Here is a 22,052-nt window from a genome sequence, read left to right as displayed (position 1 = left end):
CAACATGTGAAACCAGAGCTAAAAGTTCCTTAATTGGAGAGAGCATCTTCCACTCTATTGGGCTAGCATCATCTTCTGATATCTTTATCAGTATGTAGCCAAAAAAATCCAAATCACTGTATATTAAATGCTTTTTCTTTAAAGCAATTTTTAAAAAGGGTTTGGAATAATTTTCTATATTGTTAAGTTGCTACTTAAGTGTCTTGTCTATGAAAACAAAGATGATGAAGGTAATTGTAATAATTCCTACCATTTGTATAGCTGTAAACTGTTTATATATGTGTATAAATATATTACATATATAACGTAAACAACATTAGTAATTTAATTGTTTTTCAGTCATGCCTAACACTTTGTGATCTCATTTGGGGTTTTCTTGTAGAGATACCAGAGTGGTTACAAATGAGCATTAGATGAACAAGGGATAATTTACCTATTAGATCTCTGGAGAAGGGAGAAATTTATGACCAAAGAAGAATTAAAGAACATTATGAAAGGCAAAATGGACAACTTTGATTACATTAAATCAAAAGGGTTTTGTACAAACAAAACCAATAGAAACAAGATTAAAAGGGAAGTTCAAAGCTGGAAAAGAATCTTTACAACCAATATTTCTAATAAAGGTCTTATTTTTAAAATAAATAAAAAACTGTGTCATATTTTTAAAAGTACAAGTCATTCCCCAATTGATAAATGGTCAAAGGATATAAACAGGCAATTTTTCATATATAGCTATTTATAGTTATAGGAAAAAATGTTCTAAGTCATTATTGATTAGAAAAATATAAATTAAAACAACTCTGAGGTACCACTTCACATTTCTCATATTGGCTAAGAAGATAGGAAAAGATAATGATAAATGTTAGAGGGGATGTAGAAAACCTGAGACATTAATGCATTGTTGGTAGAGTTGTGATATGATCCAACCATTCTGGAGAGTAATCTGGAACTATGCACAAAGGGCTATAAAACTGCCTACCATTTGATTCAGCAGTACCATTACTGAGTCTGTATCCCAAGGAAATCATAAAGAAGGAAAAAGGACCCACATGTGCAAAAATGTTTGTAGCAGTTCTTTTTGTGGTAGCAAAAAATTGGAAAAGGAGTGGATGTTCAGTTGGGGAATGGTTGAACAAGCTGTGGTACATGAAGGTAATGGAATATTATTCTTCTATAAAAAAAAAAAAAAAAAATGATGAACACGCTGACTTTAGAAAGGCCTGGAAAGATTTACAGGAACTGATGCTGAGAGAAACAAGCAGGAGCAGAAATGTTATACACAATAACTAATAGCAAGAATGTGCAATAATCAACTTTGAAAGGTTTGGTTCTTCTCAGTGGTTCAGTGATCCAAAGCAATCCCAATAGACTTTGAAAAGAAAATGCCATTTGCATCCAGAAAAAAGAACTAAAGAAACCGAATGTAAATCAGCACATGCTTTGCTCACTTCTTTTTTCTGTTTTTAAACTCTCTCCCATGGTTTTTCCTTTTTGCTCTGATTTTTCTCTCCCAACACGATTCACAAAGTGATATATTTAAAAAATCATCTTACTACAATAAAAATAAAAGAAAGCAATTAAAAGAGAAATAACAAAAAAAAATGAGGAAACTGAGACAAACAGGATTAAATGACTTAAGTAGGGTTACAATGCTTGGAAGTGTCTGAGATTGGATGTGAACTCAGAAAAATGAGTCTTTTTGACTCCAGGTCACTGTGTCATCCAGCTGTGTGTGTGTGTGTGTGTGTATAACTTGAGTCTATATACACACACACATAAGTATATATAAAGCAAACATATATGTATATGTATGTGTGCATATGTATGCACACTGATGTTATGTGAATATAATAAATGACAATGTGACATTATATGTAATATAAAATATATGTATTTGTGCATATGTATATAATATATATTTTTATTCTTACAATAATCCTGAGAAGAAGATTTTATAATTAATCTCATTTTATAACTAAGAAAACTGAGGCAGACAGAGCTTAAACGAGTTGTAGAGGTTTGCATAGTTAATAAGAATCTCAAGTAGGATTTGAGCTTCTAACTCCAAGTTCAGCACTGTCTCTACTATACCACATAAATAATAATGCTCACAGGGTGATAGGAAAACAGATAAGTATGTGATATGTATACTTTTATTCCTTCAGAGACAATAGCATTCTCCAAATCGACAAGAATTTATTAAGCACTCACTGTGTGCTAGGTACTACATTTTACTTATGCTTATGATTGGGAAAATTCGGTATAGTTATACTTTCAAATTTATTCATGCAGTGTGCTCATAGGGATTTCATAAACAAATTTTCTTTATTTGATACTCTGTCAAATTAGTTCTGTTTTCTCCTTCACTTTTCCATTTTGTTTATGATATATTTCCTAATAAAAATAGTCCTTTTTAGAAAATCTTTTATAACCCAAAGCTTCTCTTTGATACAAAGCGATAATTATTGAGTCATCTCTTTGTTTCCATCATTCCAATTTATCTTTAGTGTTTCTAGATCTGTAATCAAGGCTTGGGAAGAGCTGAGAAAATCAACAAATATATTATACAAGTCTATATTTTAAAATGCTACTCACCTACTGCATGCTTTTAATTATTAAGGGCAGACACAAGGATTTATGTAAATATAGTCTAAGATTCTAAGTCCTCTCTTAGGTCACAGGGCAAGTTCAACATCCCATATTTACCCACGCTTTTTGCTGAAATATAATATCCTGCATCATGCCATATTATTAAAAGTTTTCCTAGTTGCTAAAAATCTATTCTGGGAAATACATACATATAAGAAGATAGCAGACTCTTAGGTTCCCTGTAATCAGTTTCTCTGGCAGTATCAATTATCACTGTAGACCCTGAAATGCCAGATTCGTTTTCATGAAGCCCAAGAAGAGTGCAGTGCAGTAACTACTGTGTAACTTGAGTGATTAGAATAAGCTGTACAGCCCATAAAGTATGGCTAAGTGAGCATTTGGAAAATTCTATGAGACTTCTGGTCATGACCTTTGAGAAGCACCATAAGCTCAGGAGCTATGACACTTGAAACTATCTAAGTGGCAACTTAACTATCTAGAAAATTACTCCAGAGCCCTTTTTATTGTTTTTAAGAAAAGCATTTAGCATACAATGAATTGAAGTTACTGTAAGTAAACCATTCTATGGGTAGGAGGCACATTATGTTGTTAGACTTCCCGGCATTCCTTAAATCACTCTTCCAATAGAGCAAGTGACATCCGATTAACTTTGTTACTACTATGACCAAGAAAGTATGCTTTCTTACTTCAATGTCTCATCAAGGAGCCTTATCAAATCTTTACAGTTTATGATACTGTAATCAGCTGGCACTTAATAGTTGTTTGTTGAATAATAAAATCAAACATCTTCCTACTGATATCCATGGACCTGCAAAATTCATTTGACAGGTAAATACTTGGTCAAATTTTAATTTTGAAGAAATCATTATAAGGAACAAAAGTGAAGACAAATTGGTTGTACCTTAATTGGAGAAAGCTGAACAAACTGCTGTACATAGTTCCATAAGAAAAAAAAAAAAGACAAAAAAAATTGAAACTTAGAAGAATTTTAGAGAGAACAACCAGGAGAACAACATTTATAAAGATGCCAATATAAATGAAAACATTACCAAAAGATAGCTAAACTCAGATTAAATGCAATGATTTGTACTAGTTCTCGAAAGCAGCAGGGAAAAAACATCTTTCTCTTCCCTGGAAAGTTAGGTGACTATGAGCATGACATTTTACCACCACAGTTAGATTTGTCAATGATATGAACTGATTTTACTTGTTTTCATTGTTATAAGGGAATATCAAATGTTGGTAGGAATGGAGTGGGTTGGATGATAGTTATTGGTAATAATTTTGGGAAGAGAAAACTGAAAGTTATCTATAAATTTTAGAAAAACATAAATTTTGCATTATCCATGTACTCACAATCCATGTGATTTTTAAGAGGGTCCCTCTGTTTAAATTCTAGTTTACTTTGGATTGGGGATGAGATATAAGGGGGAAAATTTTAGAGACAGAATTTAGAGACAGAGTTCAAATCCAGATTTCACCTTTTAACTATGTTTGTTTTGTCATCTCATATCAAGTCATGCAGATGTTTCTGCCATTGCAGATGTAAAGAGTGCCCTAGCAATATATGAGGTTCCTTCTGCCTCTAAATGTATGATATAGTGATGAGCATCTTTTTAAAATAAATATATTTCCACTTGAGACACCTCTCTAACCTAGATGTGTATCTAAGGAAAGAAAAGGATTTTCAACAAAATATTACAAGAAAGAGATGAAAAAATATAATCTGATGTTCTGTTCAACAATCATTTATTAAGAGCCTATAATATCCAAGTCACACTGCAGACACTTTTAAATACATTTTGCATGATACACCTTGGATTCTATATCATTCCTTTTGATTTGATACTGATAAGGAAACTAAGCCTGAGAAAAGTTTAAATAGCTTTGGATAGGATTCAAATGCACATGTTCCTAAATCCCACGTTTAATATTCTATTCCACTATGAACTATGTTCCATGAGGACAGGACTGTCTTGGTTTTTTATATTTCCATCCCTATCACTTATGTTAGTATCTGACATGAGGTAATATCTTAAATGCTGTTTTCATTCATTCACTCACACATTGAAATATGACACTTCCTCTTAGGGTTGACATGGACTTGTTTTTTTTTTTCTTCCTTATGACATTGTTTTCTTTTTTTTTCCTAAAAGTGTTATATAATATGTGGGTATATATGTACATGCCATCTGCCCTGATAGAGTATAAACTTCTTGAAGACAGCGACTGTTTAACTTTTATCTTTGTGTCTCTAGGATTTAGTAAATTCTTTTTGATTTTTTAATGTAAAGGTTTATTTTAAATTGTGGTATTTTAACCATAATTCACCTTCCAATAATCTAGTATTATAATGTCATTGAATCCTTAAGGGAAAATTGAATAGTGATATCAAAAAGTTTTAAAATTAAAAGTTTTAAATGAGAATGGCAGAAATATTATTATTGTTTATACTTTTGCTACATCTAGTTCATAGCTAAAGCAAACAAGATTAACTAACTTATCCAGAATCATACAGCTCATATCTGAAGCTGAATTTGACTTCAGGTCTTCCTGACTCTAGGCCTAGTGCTCGATTCATTGTTCCATCTAACTATCCAGTGTACTGTTTCAATGGAATGCTAAAATAATATGGTAATTTTAAAGGAATTTTATGCCTGAAATTATCAGTTTATTTGACAAAATTAATTTTTTTCTAATAGCATCTCTTTATTTAAATTTACTTTGTTATTTAACTCTTTTCAACTACTATCTTTTTGAGGGTGGAGCTAAAAAATTATAATTTTGTATGGCAGAACTGTATTTAACCACTTCTATAATGGCAATGATGAAAATTGGCAGTTTATGAGTTAACTGAGTTAATCCAACACATTTATTTTTTTCTTTTGATCTATAGTCTTAATCTAGAAAAATTAGAGCAAATTATTTTAATTCAACTATATTTACTGAACTGAATTGTTTTCTACTAATAATTAATGATGGCCATCACATAAGAAGCTAATAGTATTGACCTACAAAAAAGAAGACACATACTATGAATGTTTTCTCTAGTTATTCTAATGGATTTGTGTTGCTCTATCCCCATGCCATTTCCTAGTCTGATTACAAAACCACATGGCAAATGTTTGAGACTGTGTATGAATACAAAGTTTGTAGCCAGGGAACAATGTCACAGCCACTCATAGATATGAGACTTAACAGAAATTGGCTATAGATTTGGCAGACTGAATTTTTAAACATCTATCTAAAAGTTTACATTAACAACTTAACAACTTTGCAGTTTTATTCACTTGAGGCTATTCCTCTAATATGGCAAATTACAAATTATCTACAGGAATGTAAATCATTTCAGTGAATTTTGAGTTGATATTCAAATATTAATATACATTTTGAAATTATTATACATACCTTGGTTTTTATTCCATACCACCATTTTTTTTTTTACTTTGATGCTTGTCTTGATGCCATAGGCAAGTAGCTAAATTTTGTATTTTCTCTTCCATTTTTTTGTTCACAACTATGCCTCATACTCTCATTTACTTATTTTCTTTTCCTTCTTAGATTTATGCTCTTTTCTTGAATTTTCCTTCACATGATATAAAGAGTCTAAATTCTGAATATTAGTGTTGCTGAGAATAATTACCATAAAGTTGTTCTAATTGACCGCTTTCTTAAGATAGCAGAAATTTGAGGGATCCAATAACAGTGAGGATTGAGTTCAGTTTTAGAGGGGCTATTTTCATTGTTCACAAAAACAGTGGTACTGTGAGGATTAAACAATAGAGTTCTCACATGGAGAGAAGTTTTGGGGAAGGGGAAGGGGAAATCAGAGAAGTGAAATGACCAAGAGCCTTAAATGGGTTAATTGAAACTCTTTTATGGACCACTCAAATCTCAATGGTGCTCCTGTGAATAAGTCCTCTGGTTATTGCTAATATATTCAATAGTGTTGTGATTTCATTTATAATCCCTGTGTATTTCATGATCACTTTTTAAGAAAATATTTTATTATAGCTTTTTATTTACAAAACATGGACAGGTAATTTTTCAACATTGACTATTGCAAAACCTTTTGTTCCAACTTTTCTCCTCCTTTCCCCGACCTCCTCCTCTAGATGACAGGTAGTCCAACACATGTTAAATGTGTTAAAATATATATTAAATCCAATATATTATACATATTTATACAATTATCTTGCTGCATGAAAAAAATCAGATCTAGAAAGAAAAAAAAAAAAAAACCTGAGAAGGAAAACGAAAATGCAAGCAAACAATAACAGAAAGAGTGAAAATGCTATGTTGTGTTCTACACTCTGTTCTTATAATCCTCTCTCTGGGTGTAGTTGGCTCTCTTCATCACTGAATAATTGGAACTGGTTTGAATCATCTCATTTTGAAAAGAGCCATGTCCATCAGAATTGATCATTGTAGTCTTGTTGTTGCCGTATATAATGATCTCCTGGTTCTGCTCATTTCACTTAGCATCAGTTCATGTAAATCTCTCCAGGCCTTTCTGTATTCATCCTGCTGGTCATTTCTTACAGAACAATAATATCCCATAACATTCATATACCACAATTTACCCAGCCATTCTCCAATTAATGGGCATCCATTCATTTTCCAGCTTCTAACCATTACAAAAAGGGCTGCCACAAACATTTTGGCACATACAGATCCCTTTCCCTTCTATCTCTTTGGGATATAAGCCCAGTAGTAACACTGCTGGATCAAAGGGTATGCACAATTTGATAACTTTTTGAGCATAGTTCCAAATTGCTCTCCAGAATAGTTGGATCACAACTCCACCAACAATGTATCAGTGTACCAGTTTTCCTACATCCCCTCCAACATTAGTCATTATCTTTTTCCTGTTATGACTTAGCCAATCTGATAGGTGTGTAATGGGATCTCAGAGTTGTCTTAATTTGCATTTCTCTGATAACTAGTGATTTGGAGCACCTTTTCATACAACTAAAAATAGTTTCAATTTCTTCATCTGAAAATTGTCTGTTCCTATCCTTTGACTGTTTATCAATTGGTGAATGACTTGTCATGATCACTTCTTGATACCACTTCCTGGCCTTTATTCCCCACTATGTGTTGTCTTTCACGTTAGAATGTGAGTTCCATGAGGACAGGGACTGTCTTGGTTTTTTATATTTCCATCCCTATCACTTATGTTAGTATCTGACATGGGATAATATCTCAAATGCTGTTTTCATTCATTCATTCATAGTTATTGAAATATGATGCTTCCTCTTAGGGTTATCCTGGACTTGTTTTTTTCTTCTTTACTCCATTCTTTTCCTTCTTTTTCTAAAAATGAGGTAGTTATTTTCCACCTTTTTTTTTCTTTTTTATCCACCAAATAATTTCAATTTCTGTCTGTTTTTTCTCTCTCTATTCTATTTCTTTTTCTCTATTTCTCTCTCTTTCTCTCTCTCTCTTTCTCTCTCTCTCTCTCTCTGTGTGTGTGTGTGTGTGTGTGTGCGTGTGTGTGTGCCTTTCTATTTCTCTCTGACTCTCACTTACTGTTTGATTGAGGAAGCTCTCAGTAGATATTTTTCTCCATCTTGTAGATTAACAATTGAAGTGTTAGAGAAATGTCTGGCTCACTTAGACATTGAATGACCTATTCACAGTAACACTGAAAATGTGTCAGAAACTATCTCAAGTCTGCTCCAAATTGATATGTATATTGCACTTTAAAACATTATATGAATAACATAACAACTCAAGAGTTGGCATGAAGGGGATTTTTTTCTCTATTTTATGGATAAGAAAGCAGGGTGGAGCCATAGTGTTTTTGTACAGTTCTCACCAAGACATCAAGGGACCAATTTCTAGTGATAAGCCTCTTCAAAGTTAACAAGATTGGGCCTTAGGTAGAAGAAATAAAATTTACCCTAACCATATTCTTGAAGCCTTACTGATCTAGTCAAGCATCTAGCAGAATTTACTTGATGTTTATTAGCATAATCTCCAAGTACTCAGGGTCACTTCCATAATAATTATTTGCTATTATTTTTATATAGTATGTATATAGCATTTGGTATTTTGCAGTTTACATGTTTTACAAAAAAAATATCTCATTTTATCCTTATAACAACATTGAAACATAGAAGCAATTATTATCCCCCATTTTGCAAATGAGGAAACTGAAGAGCTAGAGGCTAATGTGCCTGGAGTACCAAGGTTGGTAAGTGACTCTGGATAAGTTAATTAAGCTCTGTCTCAGATAAATGACTGCCATATTATACTTTATGAATATGATCCACACAATAAAAGAAATGGAATAAGCATTTATTTAGGACTTAATTTGTGCTAAGTACTAAGCACTTCATAACTATGATCTCAAACTACCAACTGTGTCAAGTACTTTGCAAATCTTTTCTCATTTGATCCTCAATAATAACCCTGTTTCAGTCTATGAAACTAAGGCAAACAGAGATTAATGACTTTCTTAGGGTCATACAATTAGTAAGTATTGAAGACTGGTTTTGAATTCAGATCTTCCTGACTCTAGGTCTAGGCTTCTATCCAATGTGTCACCTCACTGATAATACGAACTATAGCAAACCATATCTCTTTTCCTGATGAATAGCCAATGTGGAACACAGAGAAGGTCACAATTGGACAAGTAATCACTTGTAACCACATCTCATGAATTACATTTTTAGATACAACCCTAAACCCTTCAGTGTTAGCCCTAGAAATCTGAGAACAAAAGAAATTTTACTTTCTGGAGCTCTGACTTACAATATGACTAAGGTTAGTGAAGTCAACCTAGAGTAGGTATTACAGTATATATTTATAAGTATTCTTAAAACTCAGATTCTTAACAACCTCTGATTCTTTTTCCATTTCTCTGTTACCCTCACTACAGAAACATAGGGCTAGGATCAACTTTCCACTTTGATTTCTTTCATGTGTTGACATAATCAAAGATTATGTATCTAAAAATATAATCCATGAGATATCACTCATATACCCTCTCTTGATTATTATTTAGCTAATTGGAATGAATTATCTTTTAGAACGATGTATTTAATAAGGTTATTTGTCTCATAAGAATATTTAGGACTTCCAGGATGCAGCCAAGACGGCAGAGTAAAGCCAGAAAGCTGCTCAAGCTCTCCCAGTTTCCCTTGAAAATCAGATGAAAGCAGGCCTTGAATAGAATGAAATCACTTGCCAACTCAAGATAGATTGGAAGAACTTCAAGAAAAGTCAGTCTCATTGGGGTGAAAGGGTTTTCAGCTCAGCTCAGATTGACTTGGGGAAAGCCAGTGGAGAGGCTTAATCACAACAGATCAGCAAGTAAGACCCTCAGTAGAGAAGCAGAACAGTGAGGCAATACCCAATACAAGTTTAGAAGGCAAATTCTGGGAAACCAGACTATTTTCTGGAAAGATCAAGTAAAGCCACCCTTTGCTGGGTATCAAACACAAGGGGCCCCTGTGCTCAAAACAAAGGCTTATAGATGATAAGAGGCTTGGAACAGTGCCCCCTTTGTACTAGGAATAGATCTTGACTTTAAAAATCACAAAAAAGGAAATGCAAAAAGAAAAGGAGAGAAAAGGGAAAAAGGAGAGGGAGAAAGAAAAAAGAACCTTGATTATATAAAGCTACTATGGTGACAGGGAAGAACAAAACACCAACTCAGATAAGGACAAAATATCTCCAGAGAAAATCTCAAAGAGTGATATGAATTGGATTCAAGCCCAAAGAGCCTTCTTGGAAATGCTCTTAAAAGACTTTAAAAGGAAAATAAAAGAAGTAGAAGAAAAGATGAGAAAAGAAATAAGAGGTATGCGAGAATGAACAACTTGGTAAAGGAAGGCAATTCCCTAAAGAGTATAATTGGCCAAATGAAAAAAAAAAATCTACTGAAGAAAATAACAACTTCAAAACTAGAATGGGGCAAATGGAAGCTAATAATTTTGTGAGACAGTAAAAATGAGTCAAACAATCTTTAAAAAATGAAAAAGATGTGATATACTTCATTGGCAAAACAGCTGCCTGGAAAATAGATCCTGAAGAGATAATTTAAAAGATATATTTATAGATATATTTAAAGATATAATTTAAAGATTAAACTGTTTAAACTGTTGATATGTCTAGATGGGGAAATGATTATCTGTAACTCTTGAGAACTGTGTCTGTCACTGGGGCAGACAGAAGGGGATATCATATGGACTGGGGTATGATTGTAAATGGGCTCTAATGTGATGTTACCAAAGAAAAAGATATTAAGAGGTGGAAAAAGAACTGTATTGGGAGAAGAAGAAAGAAGAGGAATAATGGGACAAATTAGATTAGATTAGATGAAGAGGCACAAAAGTGGGAATTATTACAATTGAGGGAAAGAAGGGATGGGGATGAGCATTGTATGAAGCTTGATCTCAATTTGGACTTAAAGAGAGGATAATTTAATCATCTTATATAGAAGTAGGAGGGAAAAGAGTAAAGAAAAGGGAGGGGCTGGATAGAAGGGAGGGGAGAAACCATAGGAAAAAGGGACAAGAGAAGGAGTAAGGGATGATAAAAGATAGGGCAGGTGCATATTATAGCATATTATTGTTTTTATAAAAAATGATGAACAAGTTGATTTTAGGAAGACCTGGAAAGATTTACAAGAATTGATGCTGAGAGAAACAAGCAGAACCACATTGTACACAGCAACAACAAGACTGTATAATGATCACCTATGAATGACTTGGTTTTACTCAGTGGTTCAAAGATCCAAGGCAATCCTAATAGACTTTGGATAGAAAATGCCATCTGCTTCCAGAAAGAGAACTATGGAGATTGAATGTAAATCAACACATGCTATGTTCATTTTTTTTTTTTTTCCTTCTCTCATGGTTGTTCCCTTTTGTTCTGCTTTTTCTCTCCCAACATGAGTTATAAAGAAATGTGTATTTAAAAAAGTTAATTTATAGAGGCTAAAGAAGATGCACTCAGCCAGCACCATGGGAAACTATCTCATAATTCTTGCTTAAATAAAAATCATTTTCTTCCTTTCCAGAGTCTTTAAGAATTTCCTATAATTTGTAGTTCTTTTTAAAACTCCAAAGTTTGGGGCATCTCACAAAGGACTGAAGGTGCCTTTCCTTGTTAGTTTGTATTGTTCTTAGCTCCCAATGCAGATATTTTTTTTTTCAGCATCTGCTAGTCTAGGAACACTTGTCAATGACAAGTTATAAGTTCAAAAGGACAATTTTCTTCTCACAAGGAAGAGAGGGAAGAAGGCAAGGATACTATCTTCTGTTCCTGTCTTCCCCTATTGATTGCCTCTCAAAGGTTTATTTGGAATTACATCATGAGACAATAAATTGGCTTGCTATTTTATCTAAATTATACTTTCTACTACCACCTTTCCAGTCATAAGGTCCATAAGGCAAGGCTGATTTTCTCTCTCTTTGTATCTCTGCTGGATTTGAATTCAGCTCCTCCAGATATCAGGGCCAGTTCTCTATCCTCTAAGCTACCGAGCTGCCTCATTTCATTTTCTTGTAGCAGTACTGAAATACAACTAACTTTTTTTGTAGTTTCATCTCATTTTACTCAATAGTTTAAGAAATTTCACTCCTTCCCAACTGATTCAGAACTTTTTCAACCTAATTTGTATTTCAATTTAATAGTTGTATCTAAGAATTTTACATACCAATTTTATACCTTTTCTGATTCTTAACTCAATCAAATTGCTGTTATCACCTGATAACTATATTAGGTATTCAGCACATATTGTTTTCATTAATTAGGTAGAGGAGTGGAATATACCTCTTTTACAATGCGCCTAGTTAATCGTATTTTAAATGTAAGATCTTTGCCAAATAATCAACAACTGGACAAACTACTGGAAGAACTACATTGTCTCATTATGATAGTCTTGCTGTAAGTAGAATCAGAAATCGAGTCAAACTGAGATATAAATGTAAAAATGGCTTCATGGTTCTTCTCAGAAAGATAAGTAAAGGACTTTGCAGGGTTAGTTTTACCTGTTGGTCAAGGGAGAAAGGAAATTTCATTTCATATGACATCAGATAACCTCTCACTATATTGTTCACTTTAAATATTTTCTAAAAGACTATCAAGGAAAACATTATACAATACACTCTAAAGAAATTCTACAAATACAGGGACAGCTAGGTAGTACAATGGATAGAGCACCAGCTCTGAAGTAAGGGGGACCTGAGTTCAAATCTGGCTTTAGACACTTAATACCTCCTAGCTATGTGACCCTGGGCAAGTCACTTAATCCCAATTGCCTCAGCAAAAAAAAAAAAAAAAAAATTCCATAAATAACTTGGGAGTGAAATATGTAAATGGAATAGAATAGGAAAAAAGGCCCTGCTTCTTGAATAATAATAATAATAATAATAATAAATTCTCTGTTTTAAAGTCCCAATCCTGATACTTACTTCCCATTAAATCCTTAGCAAGACAATTGAACCTAGCTTTGTCTTTGCTCTCTCAAATATAAAATAAGGCAAGGAATAGCAAAATGGTATAGTCAATAGAATGCCAGGCATGGAGTCAAGAAGATATGAGTTAAATTTTGTTTTCAGACTTTTACTATTTGGGCAAGATACTTAATCCTGTTTTTCACAGTTTCCTCATCTGTATAAAAGTTGAAGAAGGAAATGGAAAACCACTTAGTATATTTGATAAAAAAAAAAAAAAAAAAAAAAAAAAAAAAAACCTAAAAAGAATCTTAAAAAGTTGGACAAGACAGAAAAATGAGTGAACAAAAAATAAGGAAGTTGAAATATAGGGCCTCAATTTTCTCTAGATCTGTGATCATATGAGTAGGACCTTTGTGGTAAAGCAAGAATTTACTAAATAAAAATATAAAATGTCAATTCCATAATTAATGGAAATTTATGTATATATGTTTATCACCATCTATCCATTAAATTGGACCTCTGATTTCATTTGTAGCAAATAATCCTAATTAGAAAAATGTCATAAGAGAATTGCCAGGTCATTGACTTATTAAGAGACATCCACTGGGTCATACTATTATCATGTGTCAAAATCTGGACTTGAATTCCAAAATAATTTTTTTTAATTTCATTTTGTTATGCTGCCTCTTTAATATATCTTTAGAGCCATATTAAAACAAATACTTTTATAAATCTACATGCATGGATATATAACTGCATACATATATGGCTCCTCAACCTAGCTTCTTTCTCAATAATTCACAAGGTCATATAATTTGATTTTTCATTTCATACATAAAACAAGATCTCAAAAAATATTTTTAATTGACCTCTATGGCTTTTTTCCTTACACCATTTTTTCTATTTTTTTTTTAAATTAAAGCTTTTTATTGTTCAAAACATGGACAATTCTTCAACATTTCCTGTGTTCCAATTCTCCCTCCCTTCCTTCACACTCTTTCCTATGTGGCAAGTAGTCAATATTTGTTAAACATGGTAACAATATATGTTAAATCTAATATATGTGTACATATTTATACAATTATTGTGCCACACAAGAAAAAAACAGAAGCAGAATAAAATGCAAGTAAACAACAACAAAAAGAGTGAAAATGCTATACTGTGAACCACATTCACTTTCCACAATCTTCTCTCTGAGTTTAGATGGCTCTCTTCATCACTGAACAATTGGAACTTGTTTGAGTCATCTCATTGTTGAAGAGAGCCATGTCCATCAGAATTGATCATCGCAGTCTTCTTGTTGCCGTGTATAATGATCTTCTGTTCTACTTGTTTCACTTAGCATCAGTTCATGTAAGTCTCTCCAGGCCTTTCTGAAATCATTCTGCTGGTTGTTTCTTACAGAAAAATAATAATAATAATAATAAATGATCCCAAGGAGATCAAAAAATGGGGAAAGGGACCCACATGTGCAAAATGTTTGTGGCAGCTCTTTTTGAAGTGGCAAGGAATTGGAAACTGAGTGACTGACCATCAGTTGGGGGAAGTCACAATAAGTTATGGTATATGAATGTAATGGGATATTATTGTTCTATAATATATTTTCAGAGAGGCCTAAAGAGATTTATATGAACTGATGCTAAATGAAGTGAGCAGAACTGGGAGATCATTGTACATGGTAATAAGAAGACTACAATGATCAATTCTGATGGACATGACTGTCTTCAACAATGAGATGATTCAAAATAATTCCAATTGTCTTATGATGAAGAGAGCCATCTGCACCCAGAGAGAGGACTGTGGAAACTGAGTGTGGATCACAACATAATATTTTCACTCTTTTTGATGTTATTTGACTGCATTTTTTTTTATTTTTTCCCTTTTTGATATTATTTTTCTTGTGCAGTATGATAGTTGTGGAAATGTGAATATGTATAGAAAAATTACATATAGTTTAACATATAGTGGATTACTTGCAGTCTAACAGAGGGGGTAAGGGGAAGGGTCGGAATAAAATTTGGAACACAAGGTTTTGTAAGGGTATAATGTCAAAAATTATTTATGCATATGTTTTTAAAATAAAAAGCTTTAATTAAAAAAAGTATGAGCAAGGAACTCTGCTAGCAAAGGAAAATGTGTCAACTAATCATCAGATCATAATTATGGTAGGTGATATGTATGTTTTTTATACATTATGTCATTTGATCCTCATATAACTGTGTGGTAGGCAGTACTTGTGTGACTATCCTCATTTACTCATTTGAAAGTGCAGGGTTTGAGTGCTTAAATAGTTTGTCCGTAGTCACATACCTAGTTTGTACTTAAATATAGGATTCAAACCCAAGCATTACTATTTCAAAATCCATCCCTCATTCCAAAATGCAAAAGTGCAAAATATCTAACCCTTAGTGATTAAGAAATGCTCACTTAGTCACAGAATTTGAAAGCTGGAAGGAGCTGTAGAGGACATTTAATGTAACTCAATGAAAGCCGAGAAAGAACTTTTATCTAAAAAGCCTAAAGTAAATTTTTACAAGGTCTATGAGACCTCTTCTGCTTGCAAGGCATATGAATTGAGAGCAAGAAAAATAAAATATAATCAAGGTAGTCAAATCCACTAGGTAACTAGATTAGCATGACAGTTCATGTTGACAAGGATCCAAAAATATCACAGGCTTGTATTAAATAAAATGAAATGCTGGAAATTCAAGGTGCTCTTTCAAAAACTCCAATCCCCATTCCTTAGGCAGAGTGGTGGATGCTCCTATATTTGTCATGCAGTGGCCCTTTCAATCAGATAGACAATCAGTCTAAAATGGGATTTTAGTTGCCTGGTGTACAGCAGGCTCACATCACTGAGCTGGGCTCTTTGTCAGGGGCACTTGCCTCAATGCTCAGCCACTAAATGCTTTTCAGCTTTTGGAACCTATTCTCAGCAGGAAAGATAATTAAATAAACCAAAATGTTTTATCTAAACTCCAGCCAATAAAACATACATGATTATAGAACTCAACAGCACTGTCTTTGCCCAGTTTCTGCATTACTTAAAAGGCATTCATTGTCATATAACAATAGGAAATAGTCTTTTATTCCAACCAACCTAATTCTGCAGGCACCTTTCAAATGTTTCCTACAATGAGGAATGGGAAAGACATTGACAGGGAAATATAACTTTAAACAAATTTCTAGTTGTATAATGTGCTTGAGCTTTGAGGAGCATATTCAAACAAGGCATATCCATATTTTAAAAACCTAAGCATTATGGTTGCATATTAGTGAAGAGCTCAAAGCAATATGATTAACATACGCCAAGATCCCAGAGCCGTAAGATTTTTATATACTGCAGACTTCTTTAATTTGCAGGACTTTTATTTGAGTAATAAATTTATCCTCTGCTAAGATTTGTGTTTAAGGCTCCAGTCAGTGAAGTCATTTCTCTGAGGAACAAGTTCTAGAACTCACTCAAAAATTTTAAGTTTTTTCCCCCTTCCCTTTCTTAACAAACACCAATTTGTAGGAGGGAGAAATATATCGCTTCTGCAAAGTAATGCAGATTTGAAATCTGCAGACTATAAAATTTTATAGGCAGAAGCTCTTGTTATTTTATTGCAGCAGCCTCTTCACACGTGTCATGGAGGCATGCACTGATTGCAAAGGCCTGGCAGAAAGCCATAAGAAAGAAATGTGGTTCATTTTGGCCAATTCTCTAAGCAACACAAAGGCTGAGGAACAGATCTGGGTCTGGCTAGCCATCAACCAACCAGTGCAAGGCAGTTTCAAAACATTTATTTTCTCTCCTCTTTCCTTGTCATACTTGGCTAGCTTGCTTTCATCTTTTACATTTTCATTATTTCTTGCCAATCCATTTTGCTTTAGTATTTTAATATGATGGTCTCTTTAAATATACAATTTTGTGTAGCATATTTTATTTATTGAATAGTTATATCATTTAATTTTTATGATTATCATAAGAGTTACTGATGGTGATTTTTTTTTTTTTTTTTTGCTTTTCTTTTTACTTCTGTTTAGTTTGGTTTGGTTTGGATTTCTTTAGGTATTGGGTATTTCATTAGGGAGGAAAATTGATAAGATAACTTCCTATACCAATGAAGTAAAAGGAAAATTTATATATAAGAAAATGAGCTCGATTTGCAGTCTGAGTGACACATACTGACTGTATGATCCTAGACAAGTCACATGGTTTTTAATGCCAATTCTCCCACTTATCACTTTGAATAAATCTCTTCATCCCTCCAGGCCTTAATTTCCTTAATTACAAAATGAGTGGGTTAGACTATATGATCTTTAGGGTCCCTTCTAATTCAATTTTTTTTAAGTTACTGTGACCAGATTATACTTAAGGCTGATTTGCTGTTATAATATTATGAATTTATGATTTTTAAATGAACAGGCTTTTCTGTGAAGGTTATATCCAATATGCAGCCTTATGCACTAGAAACATGTTTGGGAGATATTTGCAGGGAGAAAGTCATTGAAACCAGTGGATTGAATGAAATTCCTAAGGGAAAGAGTGAAGTAAGAGATAATAAAAGGCCCTAGGACCAGCTCTTGCAGAAAACCCAAATTGATGGGTTAGGAGAAAATGCTAAATCCATGATGAATACTGAGGAGTGATTAGAGAGTTAGGAGAAAAACCACTGAGAAGCTAAAAGAGAAAAGAAGTGATGGAGGAGTGAGAGGAGCAGTAGTTTAAAAAACTGCAGAGTAACCAAGGAAAAGGAGATATAAATAGCAATTTCTGTATCTTGCAGGCTATTGGAAAGCAAAAAAAAAAAAAAAAAAATTGTCCTACAATGAGTTGGCTGAAATAACCTCTATTGCTGTGGGATTGAGGCAGAAAATGAAAGTAATGCTAGAACAGTATTGTCAAACTCTTTAGTCTCCATTCTGAATCAAAGCCCCAGTAAACCTGATTTAACTATGTTTCTGAGTAATATAAAAAAGATGAGTTGAGGAGAAGGGAAAACTATTGAATCTGGTTATTAGGAAGTCATTACTGACCTATGTGAGAAAACTGTTTCAGTAGAATTGGCAAAGGAGTATTGTATTAGCCTTAGAAAGTTTGGATGAGTAGGAAGTACAACCTTCTGCCATGGATATCTTTTCCAAGGAATTTAGCAGGGAAGGTAAAGAAAAAAAGGGATGATAGATAAATGGGCTAAATGGGTAAGGGAAGGAGTGTTTCATTGTTTAGGATCTGGGAGATTAGAACACTTTTCTAGACAAAAGAAGCTAGGATAAGAGAGGGAAGATATTTTAAGTAAAGGGATAGCTTTTTGGGAAGATGTTGAAAGTGTCAAGAGAAAAAGGAATTAATGGTACAAGTAAATGAATTAGCTTTCATATATAGTGAGAATATTTTTTCTTAGACTGAAGGGAAGAAGAGAAGAGAATGGTGTGGGTGCCAAGAAAGCTTGAGAAATGGAGGAAAGCGGTTTAGTTCAGTTTGAATAGCCTGTCTTCTCAGGGGAGAAGAAATTTAACTAGAAGGTAGAGGAAACTGAAAAGATTTTAAAATTTCACTGTAGAGAATGAGTTAAGGAGATGATAAGAATTCAAAAATAATCAAATTCTAAGAGGGATAGACATTGAGATAAGAGATCAATTGAAAGAAAGAAAACGCATGATTTATAGAATAGGGCATAGTTTGTTAGAAGAGGAGGAATTAAGGAAGGAGATATTGCACACTTCCCTCCCTTCCTGTCTTAGAAAATATTCCTACAGAAATTATTTGCCTATATAAAACTGTTTCAAAGAAGTACGCTTATTTTTAATCTCTAATATAATATACTAGTCCTCAGGCAATCAGCAAGAAGAATCAGACAAAGTTGGGTAAGGGTGAGGTGTAAAAGTTATGAAACTTCATTAGATAAAATTTCCAGTGAGGCATTTTTTAATTTCTTGTAACTATATATTTTTATATTTACTATAAAATTGAAAAATCAGAAATGTTTCCAAATTTTATATTCCTTTGCTATTTTTATTAGCATGTGGTCTTTAATTTCTTTGCTAATTCCTGAGCTTCATACCAAGTGTTTTCTCATTTACTTGGAATAGCATCATTTGCATCTAGATTCCAGTCCATAAAACAAAGATTTGCACAATGTCTTATATTTAGCATAGCCATTGGTAAACAAGTTCATTTCTACTTATAGCATATCTTACTGTTGCTCTTGGAAGATACTGAATAGAAAACATTTTTGCTAGGAATTTTTGACTATTCATATATACACTCATAAACACACACATATATAAACAGATTACCTTAAGAGTTAGCTTAATATCAAATTAATGAAACAATCTATTATTGTTCTTTCAAGTGAATTTTATTTTATTTTAAATTATTTATTCCACATCAGTTTAAAAAGAAACAAACATACTCCCTCTACCCAAAAAAAGCCTTATCTTGTTAAAAATGAATAAAAAATAGAAAGGGGAAAAAAGCAGTTTAGCAAATCCAATCAAGAGATCAATAAACAAAGTTTCTCTTACATTGGAAAGACACAGATTCTTCTTAGAAAAGCAAAGAAAGGAGTTCAGAGAGATAGTTTAATAATACAACTAAAGACAAAAGAGAGTTCATTTTATGTTACATTATTATCTGTTGTGGAGGATAAAGAGACCAAGGAACTTGACAAAGAACTTAAATCCCCATAAAATAAATCAACCTATACTTCAAAATTTGCTTTCTTCAATACAAAGATAACAATTCTTTAAAGGTGGTGAAAAACATGTTGGATATCATATTTCAGGAATAAATAATGCAGAAGTCTAAGACTTGAAGACTACACAAGAAGCCCCATACTTAAATATCATAAATATTTTCTTTGCAAAAAAGAAAAGATGCTAGACATTGTGAGCAACAAATAACATTGAAAATTGAAATTTATTATTTTTTATCTAAAAAAAAATGACTTGTTAGTGATTTGGGAGTCAATTATGAATGAGTTGTCTATGTACCCAAAAAAGTTTTAGAGAAAATTTTAAAATGCTCAAAGCACAAAGACTTCTAGAATAGCAATGGGAAAAAGAAGCAATGCACCTGTAAAGTAATTCCAACCCAATGTATTTAAGATATTGGCAACAAAAAAAGAGATATGAAAGAAAGGACATGGGCCATGAGTAAAATCATTTTGTACTAAAATTTATGTTCATTAACTGATAGAAGGAGATATAAGGGTTTTATTAATCAATAAAAGCTTGACTTTTTCCCCAAGTGGAAAGACAGGGGCAATACAGTTTAGCACATAAACTATATTGAAAAGTCATATAGAGAAAGATGATGTAAGTTTATGAACTCTATTACTTCATAAAATAGAGAGAAGCCACAGAGGACCAAAGCAGTTTCAAGAAAACAAGGCATGAGAATCAACTAAATAAAATCAACCTGAGGGCATTGGAGGATAAAGCTAGAAGGAAGAAAACAAAAATTTTAATTAACAAAGTCATATTTTTTTTTTTGCCATCAAGAACAATGGAGTCCCCATATTTGGACTCAGTACCACAGTTCCCAAAGTGTTTATGACTTCAAAGAGACAAGACAAGTTAAGTAGATTTATTAGTTCAAATACTGGCCCAAACAAATGTATGTAAGTGTTATGTTAGAGTTTATATAATTATGGAGGCATTGGCAGATCAATTCATAAAGTGTCTATTGTAGGGGAAGATAATGTAATGTGGAAAAAAGATTAAACTTTATCAATGTCAAATAAAGGAAGGAGAAAAAGGAGAAAATACTAACAACTTTCAACTTGTATGTCTACTTTCTCATCTATAACAAGCAGACTTCCATAAGGCATATTCTATAGAACATTGCATGTTTACCATTGTACACCTGATTAAATGATGTACAGAATACGTGATTTAATTGTTTTGACTTATTGACTACATAAAAAAGGCTCATTTTAAAATTTGGTAGAGCAAAACACTGCATTAAAAATTCTCTTAAAAGCTCATAAGATGAGAGACCCTACTCTGCATCTTTACAGAAAAAAGGAGTTCACAAGTATGATACATTACTTAGATTTTCAGCTTTTTTATGTATAGGCAAATTTTACTAATTTACCTTCTTCCTCTTTTCCTTTTTTTCCCCTAAGTATTATTTAGAATATGGAAGATATGAAGGAAAGGACTATTAGGAAAAACTTCTAGTAATGTAAAAAAAAAAAATCACTAAAATAATTTCAAGTTAAAATTCTTTAAAAATTTGCAAGGTGTCTCCCAAACAGAAATCAAAATTATATCAAATTCCTTAAAGAATATTCCAACCATAAATTATTATGACAAATAAAATTTTCATCAAAGATTGTAATAAAACCCAAGGATATGGCTGATATCTCTGAGAAAGAATATGTAGGAAGAAAAGTCGGCTATACAGCATAAACTACCCCAAATTAAAAGGAAGGAGAGGAAAGATGATACAGCAACATTCTTCTAAATACAGGAAGAAAAATAATAACAAACAGCAACTCTGTCAATGGGAGCTCAGAATTATATTGCATTTTATCTTCAAGAGCACTATTCTTTATATCATGGAGTGATGGTACCAGTTAGCATAATAGAAAGAATACTCAGTATGCAGTAAGAAAATTCTGGGCTCTTCTATCCCACCCTCCAACGCACGTTTCTCTTTATAATGAGAATGTTCCATTAGATTAGGAATTGTTAATCTTTTTCTTTTCATGGATACAATTTACAATTTGATAAAATCTATGGATCTCTTCTCAGAATAAGGTTTTCAAATTCATGAAACAAAGTATAGAGAATTACTGAGGAGACAAATTAGCTTGAAATAGCTATTAGAATACATATTTTTTTTAAAAAGTTTCTCCAGATGTGGCTCTTTTCCAGAGGTGATTCAGGCTAATTCCAATATATTTGGGTTGAAGAGAGCCATCAACATCCAAAAAGAGGGTATGGGGAATGAAGGTGGATCACATATTTTGACCTTTTTTTGTTGTTTCCTTGACTTTTTTTTCTTTCTCTTTTTTTTTTTTTCTTTTTGATTGG

General features: G+C 32.7%; 1 protein-coding gene across 1 annotated transcript in view; it reads right to left on the bottom strand.

Annotated features, from left to right (window-relative positions):
* Positions 1 to 22,052, bottom strand: part of CNTN5 (contactin 5) — an 853,760-nt gene that overhangs the window by 717,224 nt on the left and 114,484 nt on the right. The window lies entirely within an intron of this gene.

This window comes from Antechinus flavipes, chromosome 3, assembly GCF_016432865.1.
Source record: "Antechinus flavipes isolate AdamAnt ecotype Samford, QLD, Australia chromosome 3, AdamAnt_v2, whole genome shotgun sequence".
In the NCBI taxonomy this organism is placed as follows: domain Eukaryota; kingdom Metazoa; phylum Chordata; class Mammalia; order Dasyuromorphia; family Dasyuridae; genus Antechinus; species Antechinus flavipes.
This window is presented reverse-complemented; position numbering and strand designations above follow the sequence as displayed.